A 13,894-nucleotide genomic window follows, 5' to 3' on the forward strand; every position below is an offset into this window, starting at 1 on the left:
CCTTTTTTCATTCAACAGAAAAGCTGAAAGAATTGTACAGTAAAACACTCATGTACCTACCACCTATTAACATGTTACCTTCATTGTTTTGCCACATATTTATTCAAATACAGGCCAATGTCTATGCCAGTTACCATTCAACTATCTTTTCTTTTTAAATTTTTATTTATTTATTATTTGACAGAGAGAGAGAGAGAGTGAGAGAGAGGGAACACAAGCAGGGGGAGTGGGAAAGGGAGAAGCAGGCTTCCCACCAGCAGGAAGCCTGACCTGGGGCTCAATCCTAGGACCCCGGGATCATGACCTGAGCCAAAGGCAGATGCTTAACGACTGAGCCACACAGGCACACCCCCCATCTTTTTTTTTTTTTTTTTTTTAATGTACTTCAAAATAAGTTGAGGAGATAGTATACATCATCCCTAAATACTTCACCACTAAATTGCCTTTTATCTTTTTTATTGAAGTTTGGTTGACACACTATGTTACATTAGTAAATTGTCTTTTAAAAACCTCTTATGCATGTTGATCTACAGCTTGCCTTATAAATCTATCATCATTCATTCAACAAGTCAACATTTTTCATTGAGAGTTTACTATGTACGAGATACTTTCCTAGGCACTGGGGTTATACTGATGAGCAAAACAAATGCAGTCCCTGAATCATGGAGATTACTCCAATAGAGATTTTGACACTCTCTCCAATGTCAAAGTAATAATAATAATTAGTAGTATAACAATATATAACAACTTCATAACAAAATAATTATTGTAACAATAAAATCTAGTATTTGTTGTATCTACTATATTCTTGACATTGTTCTAAGTATTCTAAATATATTAACTAGTTGAACCCTGTAAAGTAAGAACAATTATAATCTTCACTTTGCAGATAAGATGAGACATAGAGAAATTAGGTGTCTTGCCCAGGATCACAAAGCCTGGAAATGACAGAGCTGGGGTAAAAATCCAGAGTCCAAAACTGACCTTTTATCAACTGCCTCTCTTCTGTATTATCACCCTGTTAATAGAATATGATGGACTCTATTCTTTTTTTTACAGGTGCATAATATTCCACAGAATTAATTTAATGAAATGTACTTTGTGACTCCCTTACTTTCAAAATAATTTTTCAGTTATAGCCAATGACACAGGAAATATCTTCATTCTTAAATTTTTATGCATCTGTATAAGTATTTCTGCCCAAAACACTCTAGAAGTAGACTTGCTAAGTCAAAAGATATACACATTTTAATAGATATTGGTTAGCTGCCCTCAAAAAAATGCTACACCAATCAGTACTCTTCCAACAGAATATGAGGGTATCAGATTTCTTAGATCTCTCACAATACTCTTTTTAAAGTTTTATATATCTGGTGCAAAGAAAACAATATAAAATCATTTTTTGTTTATTCATGTATTGATTATTTAACAAATACACATTGAGAGCCCACAACGTTCCAATCACCATGCTAGGCCACAAAGATAATCCAGGAGCAATCAAGACACAATTCTTTCTCTTTTGGGCATGTAATCACTAAGGGCAGGCAGGCAATTAAAAAAAAAAAAAATAGGCAGGTTAATATACAATATAGTGTTAGGTGGTGATAAAGGTGCTGAAGAAAAACAAATCATAATGAGGAAATACAGAATGAAGGCATTAGGGGGTTAGCATCATCAGGAAGGGTCAGCGGGAAGGTGACTTTTAAGAACAGATGTGAACAAAGTGAGGGGCAGCCTGGTCAGAATCTGGGGAAAGGCTCTTTTAGGCACCAGGTGCAAAAGCCCTGAGGTGGAAATTGGTGCATCTGAAAAACCTCATTGGTGTTTTAATTTGTACTTCTGTTATTACTATAGAGATGGAGCAAATCTCTTCCTTCTGGTGTGTCGACTACAAAATATATATGAACATAGCATTTTCATAGACTTCCAAATTCCCTGCAATCACTCAATTTTAGCCTGTAACTTTAATATGTGTTATCCTTTTTTTTTTTTTTTAAGATTTTATTTATTTATTTGAGAGAGAGGCAGTGAGAGAGAGCATGAGTGAGGAGAAGGTCAGAGAGAGAAGCAGACTCCCTGTGGAGCTGGGAGCCCAATGCGGGACTCGATCTTGAGACTCCAGGATCATGACCTGAGCTGAAGGCAGTTGTCCAACCAACTGAGCCACCCAGGCATCCTGTGTTATGCTTTTGAATTAAGCCAATGGCAAGGATGTTTTTCCTTTCTTTCCTCTCTCTTCTTTTTTTTTTTCTTTTTCTTTTTGGTCAGGACTATTGAAGTATAATTTACACACAATAAACCTCACCCTTCGAAAATGTATAGTTAAATGAATTTGATAAAGTATACATTTGTGTAACCATCAGCACAATCATGGTGGAGAATATTCCAATGCCCCTTTGAAGTCAGTTCCTGCTTTTACCTCCAGCCTGTGGCCATTTTTTTGTACCTATAAACAGTTTATAAACTGTTATCTTCTATTGGGCTCAACTAAATCAACTTGTCACCAAGTTGGTCTCCTCAAGGAAATCTAAAACCAATAAAAACCTTATTTTGACATGTATTATATAACATCAAAGAAATCTAGATTCTAAGAAAATATATTTGCAAGTAATATATGTTAATGTGTGCTATATCTCTTTTTTGGGTGGGGGGAGCTGTGTTTTTTTTTTTTTTATAAGATTTTATTTATTTGCGGGAGAGAGAGCATGAGTGGGGAAAGAGGTAGATGAATAGGGAGAGTCAGAACTCCCTGTCAGCTGATGGTAGTTCTGAAGTATGACTCAGGCTCAAGAACTGGGCAAGAGATCCTGACTTCCTATTGGGTGACCACCCCAATTTTATCAAATACAATTTCTTGACCAGTATGCATTTAGCAGTTTAGAGATAGCATACTCTTACTATCTCTAAGCACAGGAATTGACACAAAGTAAGCCCTCAAAAAATATTTGGTGTACGAATAAATGGTGGTTGGGATTTCCTAGATATAAAGGTTTAGTTTGGTATATATAACCTCAACTAATCAGTTGATTACTGAAACTTCTTTGATTAAATGTTCTATTTGACTTGTAGGGGAAAAAAGAAAACTGAGTGCTCAAGGGAACAGTCTCTGGAATCAATCAGTGTAGATTTGATAGCTGGTCCCCTCTTACTATCTCTAAGCCTTGTTTTCTCATCTATAAAATAGGTAGAACTATGTTTTATAAGGGTATTGAGAGGATTAAATGAGATAGCTCACATAAAGTTCATAGAATTCTGAGATTAAGAATTTTAAAACCACAACTGATAATAGTAGGTCCTTCCTATTTATAGTCTCACTAATCTCCACCCCACTGGGCTGGAGGGAGAAGGGAAGCAGTGAAGGATGCCATCAGAGTTAAACCTGCCAAGTGAAAGGAACTTAGTCTGTGTTAGTTAAAACTGTCTCTTGCGGGGCGCCTGGGTGGCTCAGTGGGCTGGGCCTCTGCCTTCGGCTCAGGTCATGATCTCTGGGTCCTGGGATCAAGCCCTGCATCGGGCTCTCTGCTCAGCGGGGAGCCTGCTTCCCCCTCTCTCTCTGCCTGCCTCTCTGCCTACTTGTGATCTCTGTCAAATAAATAAATAAAAATCTTAAAAAAAAAAAAACAACAACCTGTCTCTTGCTGGGTAAATATTCAATGATCTAATCTGTAACTCCACCTTTAAGCCATTTCATCCTCCTTTTCCCTCCCACTTTTCAACATGTCTGGGTTCCGCAGGAGAAGCCATGTACCCTTCTGGTGGGAAGAGGCAGTCCTTATATCAAAAAGTAGATCTTTCTGTCGTTTTGAAACCTTTGTGGACCTCAGGGACCCTCCTCAACTCATTATTGATGCCCCAGAAATACCTGTCACTGGGAACCCTGGGGACACGCACTGCTGGGACGCGCAGAATTAAGACTGTTGGCCTGTACTTCTGGCTGGACTGGGTCCCAGTGGTCCACAAAGGCTGACTTCGCCTCGCCCCTTGGCCCTAACTTACCTCTGTCAGACCAGAGGTAGAGGCTGCCAGTCACTTCTGGCTCCTCCACCTCCTTACTCACAGTGACCCCAAGGCATGGCATGTTACCACTCAATTACCTTCCACTCCTCCTGGAAGTGTGTGAGGGAAGGGAGATTTGGCTCCATCCAAGCCCTCAAAGGAGGTTACTTCTGTGTCTTCAACTATTGTCCCATACTTGCAGCCACTCTGAGCAGGCCTGGGAGGCACTTTTTGTTTTTTAAAAGATATTATTTATTTATTTGACACAGAGAGAGAGATCACAAGTAGGTAGAGAAGCAGGCAGAGGTGGGGGTGGGGGGGAAGCAGGCTCCCTGCCAAACAGAAAGCCTGATGCGGGGCTCAATCCCAGGACCCTGGGATCATGACCTGAGCTGAAGACAGAGGATCAACCCACTGAGCCACCCAGGTGCCCCTGGGGGCACTTTGTTGAGTGGTGTTTTCTCCTTTCAAAACAAGAAGCTAGGCCTCCTTTGCATTTGGTTTATCTCTTCACTGCAAACCATGGTTTCGCCCTTGCTAAAGAACAAAAATTCACTTGAGTAAATCTGAAGACTAATTAGCCTAATTAAGTGATTCGTGAATGTACTAGGAAGTCTTCAAATTCTTCCTTGGATAGGATTCTATCTTTACCCATAAATATGAGCATGTCCTCCTTTTGTATTTGTGTAATTCTCAACCTATCATCTTGGAATAGAAGTCTGAAATTACTGTTTTTACTCCTCAGTCCAATGCAGTCCAACTTTTATTTGTACCATAATGAAATTTTTAAATAAAAATTGTCAATCATTATCTGCCCAACCCAATCTCTCCTCTTCTTGTGTTGGATTTCACTGCAATATATACTCCCTTGGTCTCCCATGTTTTGGTGGTATCCTACCCACTGTCCACTGATGCCTCCCAACTCAATTTTCAACTACTCATCAGTTGTCTTCACCTAGGTCTCCTACAAGCATCTTATTCATTAAACTGTTGTATATCTAAAACTGAACTCATAATCCTCTGTACTCTTTGGGTCCTCTGGCTCAATTAATGATTAATATGTCCTGAGCCTCTCCAGAAGGAAACTAAATCCATCTCTTCTTCAGTTCTTCTTGCTTATTCCATTCATCCAATTGTCCATCACCTTGCTTTTCTCCATCCACAATCTACTGCCTTACATTTGCATTTCTTTGAAAGATTTACCTGTCATTAATCCCCAGTGCTAACTCTGGTCCATGCACCCAAAACCTGCTGGAGTTTTCACCAGAGAAAACAAATCCAATAATAATACCACCCTACTTGTGAACTTCCACCTTCTCCCCAAAGGTTGCTTCCAGGTTGTGTCCAAACTCCTTAGCGTATCGGTGGAAGGCCTTTCACAATGTCATCACCACAATCTACCCAGCCTTAGCTTCATGTGTTCCAGTCACAGTGGACCTCTTTTCATCCCCTAAGCAAACCAAGTTCATCTGAACTGTGTGACTCAGACTTCAGGCACAGAGTGTTCTCTTTATCCTTCGTCCCAAAGCACAACATCTGACAAATTGTACATCTTCAATCCATGTTTGCTGAATGAATTAAGGACAAATCTTGGAAGGTTTGTTCAATAAGACGTAATTAGTAAGTAAGTAAAATAATTATTTAAAAAAGTCTCCAAGAAAATTACCTTTTTTTTTTTTTTAAGACAGGGAGGCAAATAATTGTCTGCTGTCCTGATGCTTGTCATTATTCTAGCCTTTTTCAAATCTTGTCTAATTTATGCTAGACTGTCAAGAGAAGAACAGCTGGCAAAACCTTCCCCACCCTTCTGTAATATCTTTACTGTGTAGAGAAATGAATTCATGAGATCATTGTAAACATGAACATCAGACCTCAGTTTTTCCGTAGATAATGGTCACTAGAGTATGAAATGCACCTCATAATAAACCCCTACATAGAATTGTTGCCACAAATAGAGATTTAAGATTAGTTAAACTGAGAAAACCAGATCATATGAGTTCCTATATTTGCAAGTTCATTTAGAAAGTATCGTAAGGGGAAGGGGAAAAAAACAACCTCTTAAAATTTACAAGAAATTCTCACTCTCATTGTCAAAATGGAAATTCCCAAATTTCTCAAATGTGTTCTCTCTCCTTTATCTCTTGTAGCATAAAAACATCTGCCAGAAAATAGTACGAAACTGAAGAAGTATCTGGTAACATTGTGCAAATGTGTAGTAACTTGTCCTGATCAGTTTATCTTCACAAACAGGTATCACTCCCTCAAAGGGTTCTGGTTTCTCTCCCATCGAGTAACAAAAATTTCTAAACCTTTGCTGCATCTTTGACTTCTGTACTCAGTAATATGGGATTAACAGGCTTCTTAAGAGATGCGAATATGCTGTTGGTCTGTACCATTGTATAAAGAAAAGATTCTCTAGGTAATTATTAAACTAGTAGAAAGCATTTACCTGCATATTTTTTCAATAAACATTTATTAACCATTTATTTTGTGCCAGTGCTTGGCATGGGAGATGCCAATGTGGGGGATTTATTTCCTGCTCATAAAGTTGAGAGTCTAGTGGGTAAGTTGACAAGTTAAAATTGTGAATACAAAATAGAATACATAGTAGAAGTAACCCAGGATGCTTTGGGATGTACAAGAGTGACACAGAGGTCAGACATTGGGAATATTAGGGAAGACTTCCAGAAGCAGGTCATTGCTGAGGTGAATACATTCATCAGATATTCATAAAGCTACCTGTGTCAAACACTGCTCCAGGCCTGGGAATGTTGCAGTGAAAAAAGCAGGAAGTCCTGTCCTTGTAGAATTTACATTTTAGGAGAATACCCTGAAGGAACTTTGCCAGATGAACAATCTAAAAAGAAAAAAAACATATATATTTAAAGGATAATTATGTACAAGTGAATATAGTTTAAGCACCAGAAAAATCTAGCCTTGTAATCTTGGTTGTGTTGAGAACATGTTGAAATTTCCTGCCTTTGTATACAGACAGGTAACTGATTTCCACATCCGGGAACAAGGCCCCAAATCCATTCACCAGTCAGGGATCCCTGCCATAATAAAGATACACACACAGGGGTGCCTGGGTGGCTCAGTGGGTTAAAGCCTCTGCCTTCCGCTCAGGTCATGATCCCAGGGTCCCGGGATCAAGCCCCGAGTTGGGTTCTCTGCTTGGCAGGGAGCCTGCTTCCTGCTTTCTCTCTGCCTGCCTCTCTACCCACTTGTGATCTCTGTCTGTCAAAAAAAAAAAAAAAAAAAAAAAAAATATATATATATATATATATATATATATATATATCACACACACACATATATACACAGGGTGGGCCATTCATACAATGACCAACACCGTGTATCATGACATCCCCATGGTGACAATGTCCCTTTGCCAGAAGCAGCAATACAGGGAAGGGATTCTACTTAACCCTTCCCCCAAGAGTGTATTTTAAATTTCTTCCTGATCATAGAAAGTACATATAAGTGCTTTTAAAAGAGGTAGTACACATTAGTATGTATGTCCTTTTTTTCAGAGCTATGATAACATTCACTCAGATAAATTTACTTGAGTTTTTCAAAGGACTCTTGGAAGAAGAATGGTGGCATGCCACTTGGGTAGAAAGATCCCTGTGACCCTGCCATTCACTGAAAAATATACTATTTTAATTCTAAATGTATTGAATTGTAACAATCTTTATTCACTTTTCTCTTGTGATTGTTGTTCATACCAATGTTTGTTAAACTGAGTCTCTCTGAATCTGGAAATAACAAGTAACATCAACCTGATTTAGTTAGGGAAGGCAAGAGATTCAAGTGAAGTAGATCTACATACTAGTTAAGGTAATGTGAACTGCTGTAGCAGAAAGATCCAGAAACCATAAAGGTTTCAGTTTCTCATCTATATAAAGACTCAAAGGAGAGTTTCTTAACAGTGGTGGTGGAGGGAGTGGTTGGGAGGAGTGCATTGTTTCACAAAGATATTCAGGAACCTAGGTTGATGGTCTCCATTCATAACATGTCGCTTCCAAGGTCATCATGGGCACTGGCATCCAGCCAGCTGATGGGGGAGGAGAGAAAGCAGAGAAGACATACTGGCTTTTTCACCACCTGCCCTGGAGAGTGACTCACATCTTCCACTGGCAAGAACCAGTATGATCCCACCAGAAGGAAATGAAGTCCTTGTCTGGGAAATTCCTTCCCAGCAAGACCTCACAATGAAAAAGAGGCAAGAACTTTTATTCTAGGTGACTATCTAATCATTTCTGCCACAATGTGTGTTTTGTTTCAATAATATCATTTATTGCTTTTTAAAAGATTTTATGTATTTGTCAGAGAGAGCAAGAGAGGGAGCAAGCGAGGGAGCACAGGCAGGGGGAGGAGCAGCTGAGGAGCAGGCTCCCTGCTGAGCAAGCAGCACTATGCAGGACTTGATCCCAGGACCCTGGGATCATGACCTGAGCTGAAGGCAGGTGCTTAACTGACCGAGCCACACAGGCACTCTAAATTACTCTAACTTTAAAAAGCAAACTTATTTTGGAATGATTTGATTTATAGAAAAGTTGCAAAGATGTCATGGAATTGGAGATACATGCCCCAGTTGTCCCTAATGGTAATATCTTACATTAGCATCAGTTAAGCTACAGGCTTTGTCCAGACATTCCGTTTTCCCACTGGGTTTCCACTGAGGTTTTCTGTTCTAGGATCCAGTTTGGGATACCGTATTGCATTTTAGTCATCACGTCTCCTTTGTCCTCTCTAATGTATTGACAGTTTTTCAATCTTTTATTATTTTTCAAAACACTTCGCATGACACTTCGCAGATACTAATCAGGTATTTTATAGATTGGCCTTTAATTCATTTTCTTATGATTCATTTTCTTATGATTAGACCACACTGCAGGTATGGGTTTTGGGGGAAAATACCACACAGGTGATGTACCTGCTCATCATATCCTATTATTGTATCTTATTTTATGAATATATAGAGTATCAATTTATTATGGTGATATTACCCTTGATCATCTGATTAACATGATATCTGCCAGATTTCTCCTCTGTAGAGATACTTTATTTCCCTTCCATACTCTGGGCTTCAAAAGCACATCACTAAGTTCAGTCCACATTCAAGGAGAGGGGATACTACAACTTTTAGGATGGAGAAATAATTCAAGTTTTTAACTGCCTGTGGATAAAAATATATACAGTAAGCAAAGACATGATGAGAGAAATGGAATAACCAGTGCTAATTTTTATACTCTTTAATCTAGTATTAAAGAGCTGAACAATGACAAGTGACCAAATTGCTGAATTGTGCCTTTTTTAAAAAGTTGCTTTCACAAGAAATATAGCATATTCCTAGTAAAATAAATGGCCTTAATGTGGTACCCCAGCTTCTGCTTCAAATAATGATGGACTAGGAAATTCAGACAAATGAAAAGCGTAGGGAAGTATAAAAACATCTTCTTAAAAGTATCAAAGATTTAACCAAAGTAGGAGTTTGGGGGCCAAGATCCCCTCAAAGAATAAAAATCCAGAGGAGGGAGCCCAGTTCTGGGATTGTGTTTGCTTAGGGACTTTTGTTAAGTCAAGAGAGGCCACAGAGCAGGGCTTTTAACTATCTTATAGGTTATGGTCAGGACAATGAGTCTTGGAAGGTTGTGGGGCCGAAGGAAGGGTGAACAAGTAACAACCAGCCCTCACACACACCCCAAGTCTGGCTTCAAGGTATCTGGGTGGATAGAAAACCTCAAGCCCTAAGATGGGGTTCAGATAATGCTGAGTAGGAACTTTCCCTGGTGCGGGCAAGAAGTAAACAAAATACTCCCTGGAGAAAGCCGGTATCATTCAAGACCTAAAATAATTTCTAAAAATAACTTTACAAAAAATATATCTAATATTCAACCAGGACAACATACTACAGTGCCTTAAGAACTCCAGGGATGTAAAAACACACTTTAAGAGGGAAACCGAAAGACTGCAGTTTGAGTTTGTAAATTATCATTAACTGGTAGAAGAAATAAGCAAGCCTCTTAAGCAAATTTAGCATATGAAAATCCAGGTTTACAAAAGGGATACATTGTGGGGTAATTTACAAGAGGATTCATTCTAGTATTCCGAAGGTGGTGTATAGAAAAACGAATTTATACTCCGTTTTCTAGGAATATGGTCCATCAAACAACTGGGTACCCAAGATTTAGAGACATCATAAAGGGGATGTGATAACCAATATAGGTAGTATTAGTTGTGGCTACCTGTAAGAGAAAACTCCCCAAATAATAGTGATTAAGTAAGATGGAGGTTTATCTCTCTTTCACATAAAAGGAGCACAGAGTTAGACCTTCCAGGGTCACACCTCTGCAGCTCCATAATGTCAGGAGACTATGGCATCCATCTTCTGCTCCACTGTTTTCACAGACCTCTCTTCAAGGTCCATGACTGCATAATCCATGATGGCTGCTGGAGTTCAGCCATCCCATTATGTTTGCAAGTCAGCTTCCTTTATAAGCATCCTTCTTATATCACATGACACTTATTACATACCATAGGACAGAATCAAGTCACGTGGCCACCCCAGGCTGCAAGGGAAGCTGAGAAATCGAATCCCTTTGTGAAGGGCAGAATGTGTCCATTTCAAAGTGAGGGTTTATTACTAAGGAGAAAAGAAAAAAATGGATGCTGCCCTGGGTAGCTAGTGGTCTCTATCACAGTGAAATAAGGGATTGATAACTTTAAAAGGAAGTATGCTAAAATCTCAAGTAGTATTTTCATAGCTTTTATAGAACATTAAAAATAGACAGAGGGGCATCTGGCTGGCTCAGCTGGCAGAGCATGCGACTCTTGATGTTGGGGTCATGAATTCAAGCCCCACATTGGGCCTAGAGATTATTTATAAATAAACAAATAAATATCTTCAAAAATATATAGAGGTGATATATAATGAAACTGGAACACAGGTTATTAGAAGCAATGAAACTGATACAATACTTTCAAATAATTTAGGATGTTTATGGAATTTAAAATGTTCATATTGGGGGCACCTGGGTGGCTCAGTGGGTTAAGCCTCTGCCTTCGGTTCAGGTCATGATCTCAGGCACCTGGGATCAAGCCCCACATTGGGCTCTCTGCTCAGCAGGGAGCCTGCTTCCCCCACCCTCTCTGCCTGCTGCTCTGCCTACTTGTGATCTCTCTCTGTCAAATAAATAAAATCTTAAAAAAAAATAAAATGTCCATATTGTCCTTTGGTACAGCAATCCCACTCATGGAAATTTACCTAAAGGAAAAAGAAAACACATAAACAACTGAGATGTTAGTAGAATGTTACTTAAAATAGGGCAGTATCTGGACTAACATAACTGTTCAGCACTGGGGGCAGTGAGGTAGATTATAGTTCATTAATTCAGTGGATGAATATAGGGTAATGAAAAGCAGTAACTCAAAGATTTTAACAACATGGGCTAGATATTTAATACATAAAATAATAAAGAGGGGTGTCTAGGTGGCTCAGAGGGTTAAGTTTCTAATTCCTGATTTTGTTTCAGGTCATGATTTTGGGATCCTGGGATAGAGCTCTGAGTCAGGCCCCAAGCTCAGCTTGTCCCTATGCTCCTGCTCTCTCTCAAATATATTTCAAAAATCTTTTAAAAAATAATAAAGCTACAAATTTGTAATCATAATTTGGTTTTGAATATCTCTATGAGTAAGATTCAAATGGAAATTAGGAAATTGAGAAAGCTGACTTGTAGGCAGAGAATTATAGATGCTTCTTTATGTTTTTATTTTTAGATAATATTGTTCAATTTTTTGAAATTTTTCATATCCTGATGTATTCATAAACACATACATAAAAAGAAAAGATAACTGAATATATTTTAAGGCCCTTCCTTCTGAAATTCTGGAGTTCTGGAATCCAAAGAGTGAGACAGTTCCTCACAACAGTTAGGGTTACAGGCTTTTGAACCACATAGACCTGGATTCAAACTCTGTATCTTCATTTATTCATTTATGAACCTTATCTTCTCAGCCATAAAAAGGAGATGATACCTAAGCCCTGGCATGAACTTTATTTGGATTACATTTGCCTGTAAGTAAATGGTGGGCACCAAGGAAGAATGCCTCATCTTCAGAAGGGCAGCCCAACTAGACCCTTATGTTGAGTCAATGTGGCTTTGACCAAGAGAAAATCAGGAACTAATTCAAGGGGAGAAGCACAACATAATTCTATGTCGAAGCGGCATATTTTGAAGTGACATATTCAGGTTTCCTTCACAGGTAAGGTTGTTTTCTAGGACTTTTGCTTTTCTTACCATCATGAACTTTACTGTTCCACAGAGAGCACATTATGTGATCTATGGTATGGCAGGCTTTTAGGAGGGAAAGCATTATGCTTCTCAGTGCTGCTTCACCCCATATGTAGTATACATGGTTAGTTATAGTTATAGAACTATTTTAGTTTTTTTTTAATTTATGTATTTATTTGACAGAGAGAGATACAGCGAAAGAGGGAACACAGGCAGGGGGAATGCGAGAGGAAGAAGCAGGCTTCCTGCTAAGCAGACAGCCAGATATGGGGCTTGAGATGAGGCTCAATCCCAGAACCCTAAGATCATGACCTGAGCCCAAGGCAGACGTTTAACAACTGAGCCACCCAGCCACCCTATAGAACTATTTTAAATATATAGATGTGTACAAACTTCTTTTAAACAATGAAATACCTATTACCATTATAGCCAGACAACTTTTATTGTGTTTGTGTTAACAGTTATAAGCCAATTGGGTTGCTTAAGGGAATTACATAAGCAACAAAAGGATATGGTGATCAGGTGAGCTCCATTCGATGTTATAATTTCTCCGCTTGGGGAGGTTTTTAAAAACAGATGAATCAGTAGAAGGAAAAAATCAGAAGAAGGGGATAGGGAAAGGGAAGAAGACCAGGGGAAAGAGTGGTTTTCAGAATGCCGAAACCAAGGTACAGATGTACCATGGATGACAGCTTTTCTCATTTTTAAAAACCCTTAATATAAAGCCTCTGTTGTATTCCCTATGGGGGTCAGTTGCCACCCCCCACCCCGGTCATAATGATCTATTTGAAATACGTATCTGTCCATATTCCTATAGTTTCCTCACTACCAAAAAACAAAAATTAAAAAAAAAAAAAAAAAAAAGTGAACTGAAAACAATGACCAGGGCTCCTGTTGGATGTCCTCTTTGCCCGCCTATTCTCTACCTTACATTTGAGTGATTCTTGTTGTTCCAGAAATCAAGCAACTCCAGGGTCTGTGCATTTTCTCCTCTTTTTCCTTGGCCTGGAATACTTGTCTCCCCTTTCTTTGCCTGGTTAGCAATCATTTACTTTCAAAATCTCAAATATCATCTGTCAGGAAAACTTCCTTGATCCTTTTCCTGAGCACTGCCCCCCCCCACCGCCTGCCAACACTTTCACTTTTTAAATTTCTATCTAATATTCCATATAATTTTATTTAATTTTGATATGTCAGTCTTCTGGCCCCCTGGTACTCTTTAATCTTTGTATCCTGTCCCCTAGCAGGGTTTGCCCACATTCGGTCACCGATGACCCAGTGACTTCCAACACATACCTTGGGCTCAGAATATAACCCATCCTCAAACTCCCCATACTCACAAGCGCCTCCAGAACACAAATCCTTTTTGCTGCGTTTGAAATGTATGAGGTTACCGTTACTCATCTTACAGCACAGTTCCCAACAGGGGCGAACCCTCATCCCTGAGAGGAGAAAGGGAAATCTAATTTCTAGGAAATAACTCGAGGTCTGCTCTCGTGAAAAGCAGAACTATGGGGCACGAAGGGCCACTAGGCTGGGCGGCAACTCGGTCCCATCTCGACTCCCACCGGCTCCTACGCCCAGTAGGTTTTCTCGTGGGC

The sequence above is a fragment of the Mustela lutreola genome, chromosome 8 (genome assembly GCF_030435805.1).
Source record: "Mustela lutreola isolate mMusLut2 chromosome 8, mMusLut2.pri, whole genome shotgun sequence".
In the NCBI taxonomy this organism is placed as follows: domain Eukaryota; kingdom Metazoa; phylum Chordata; class Mammalia; order Carnivora; family Mustelidae; genus Mustela; species Mustela lutreola.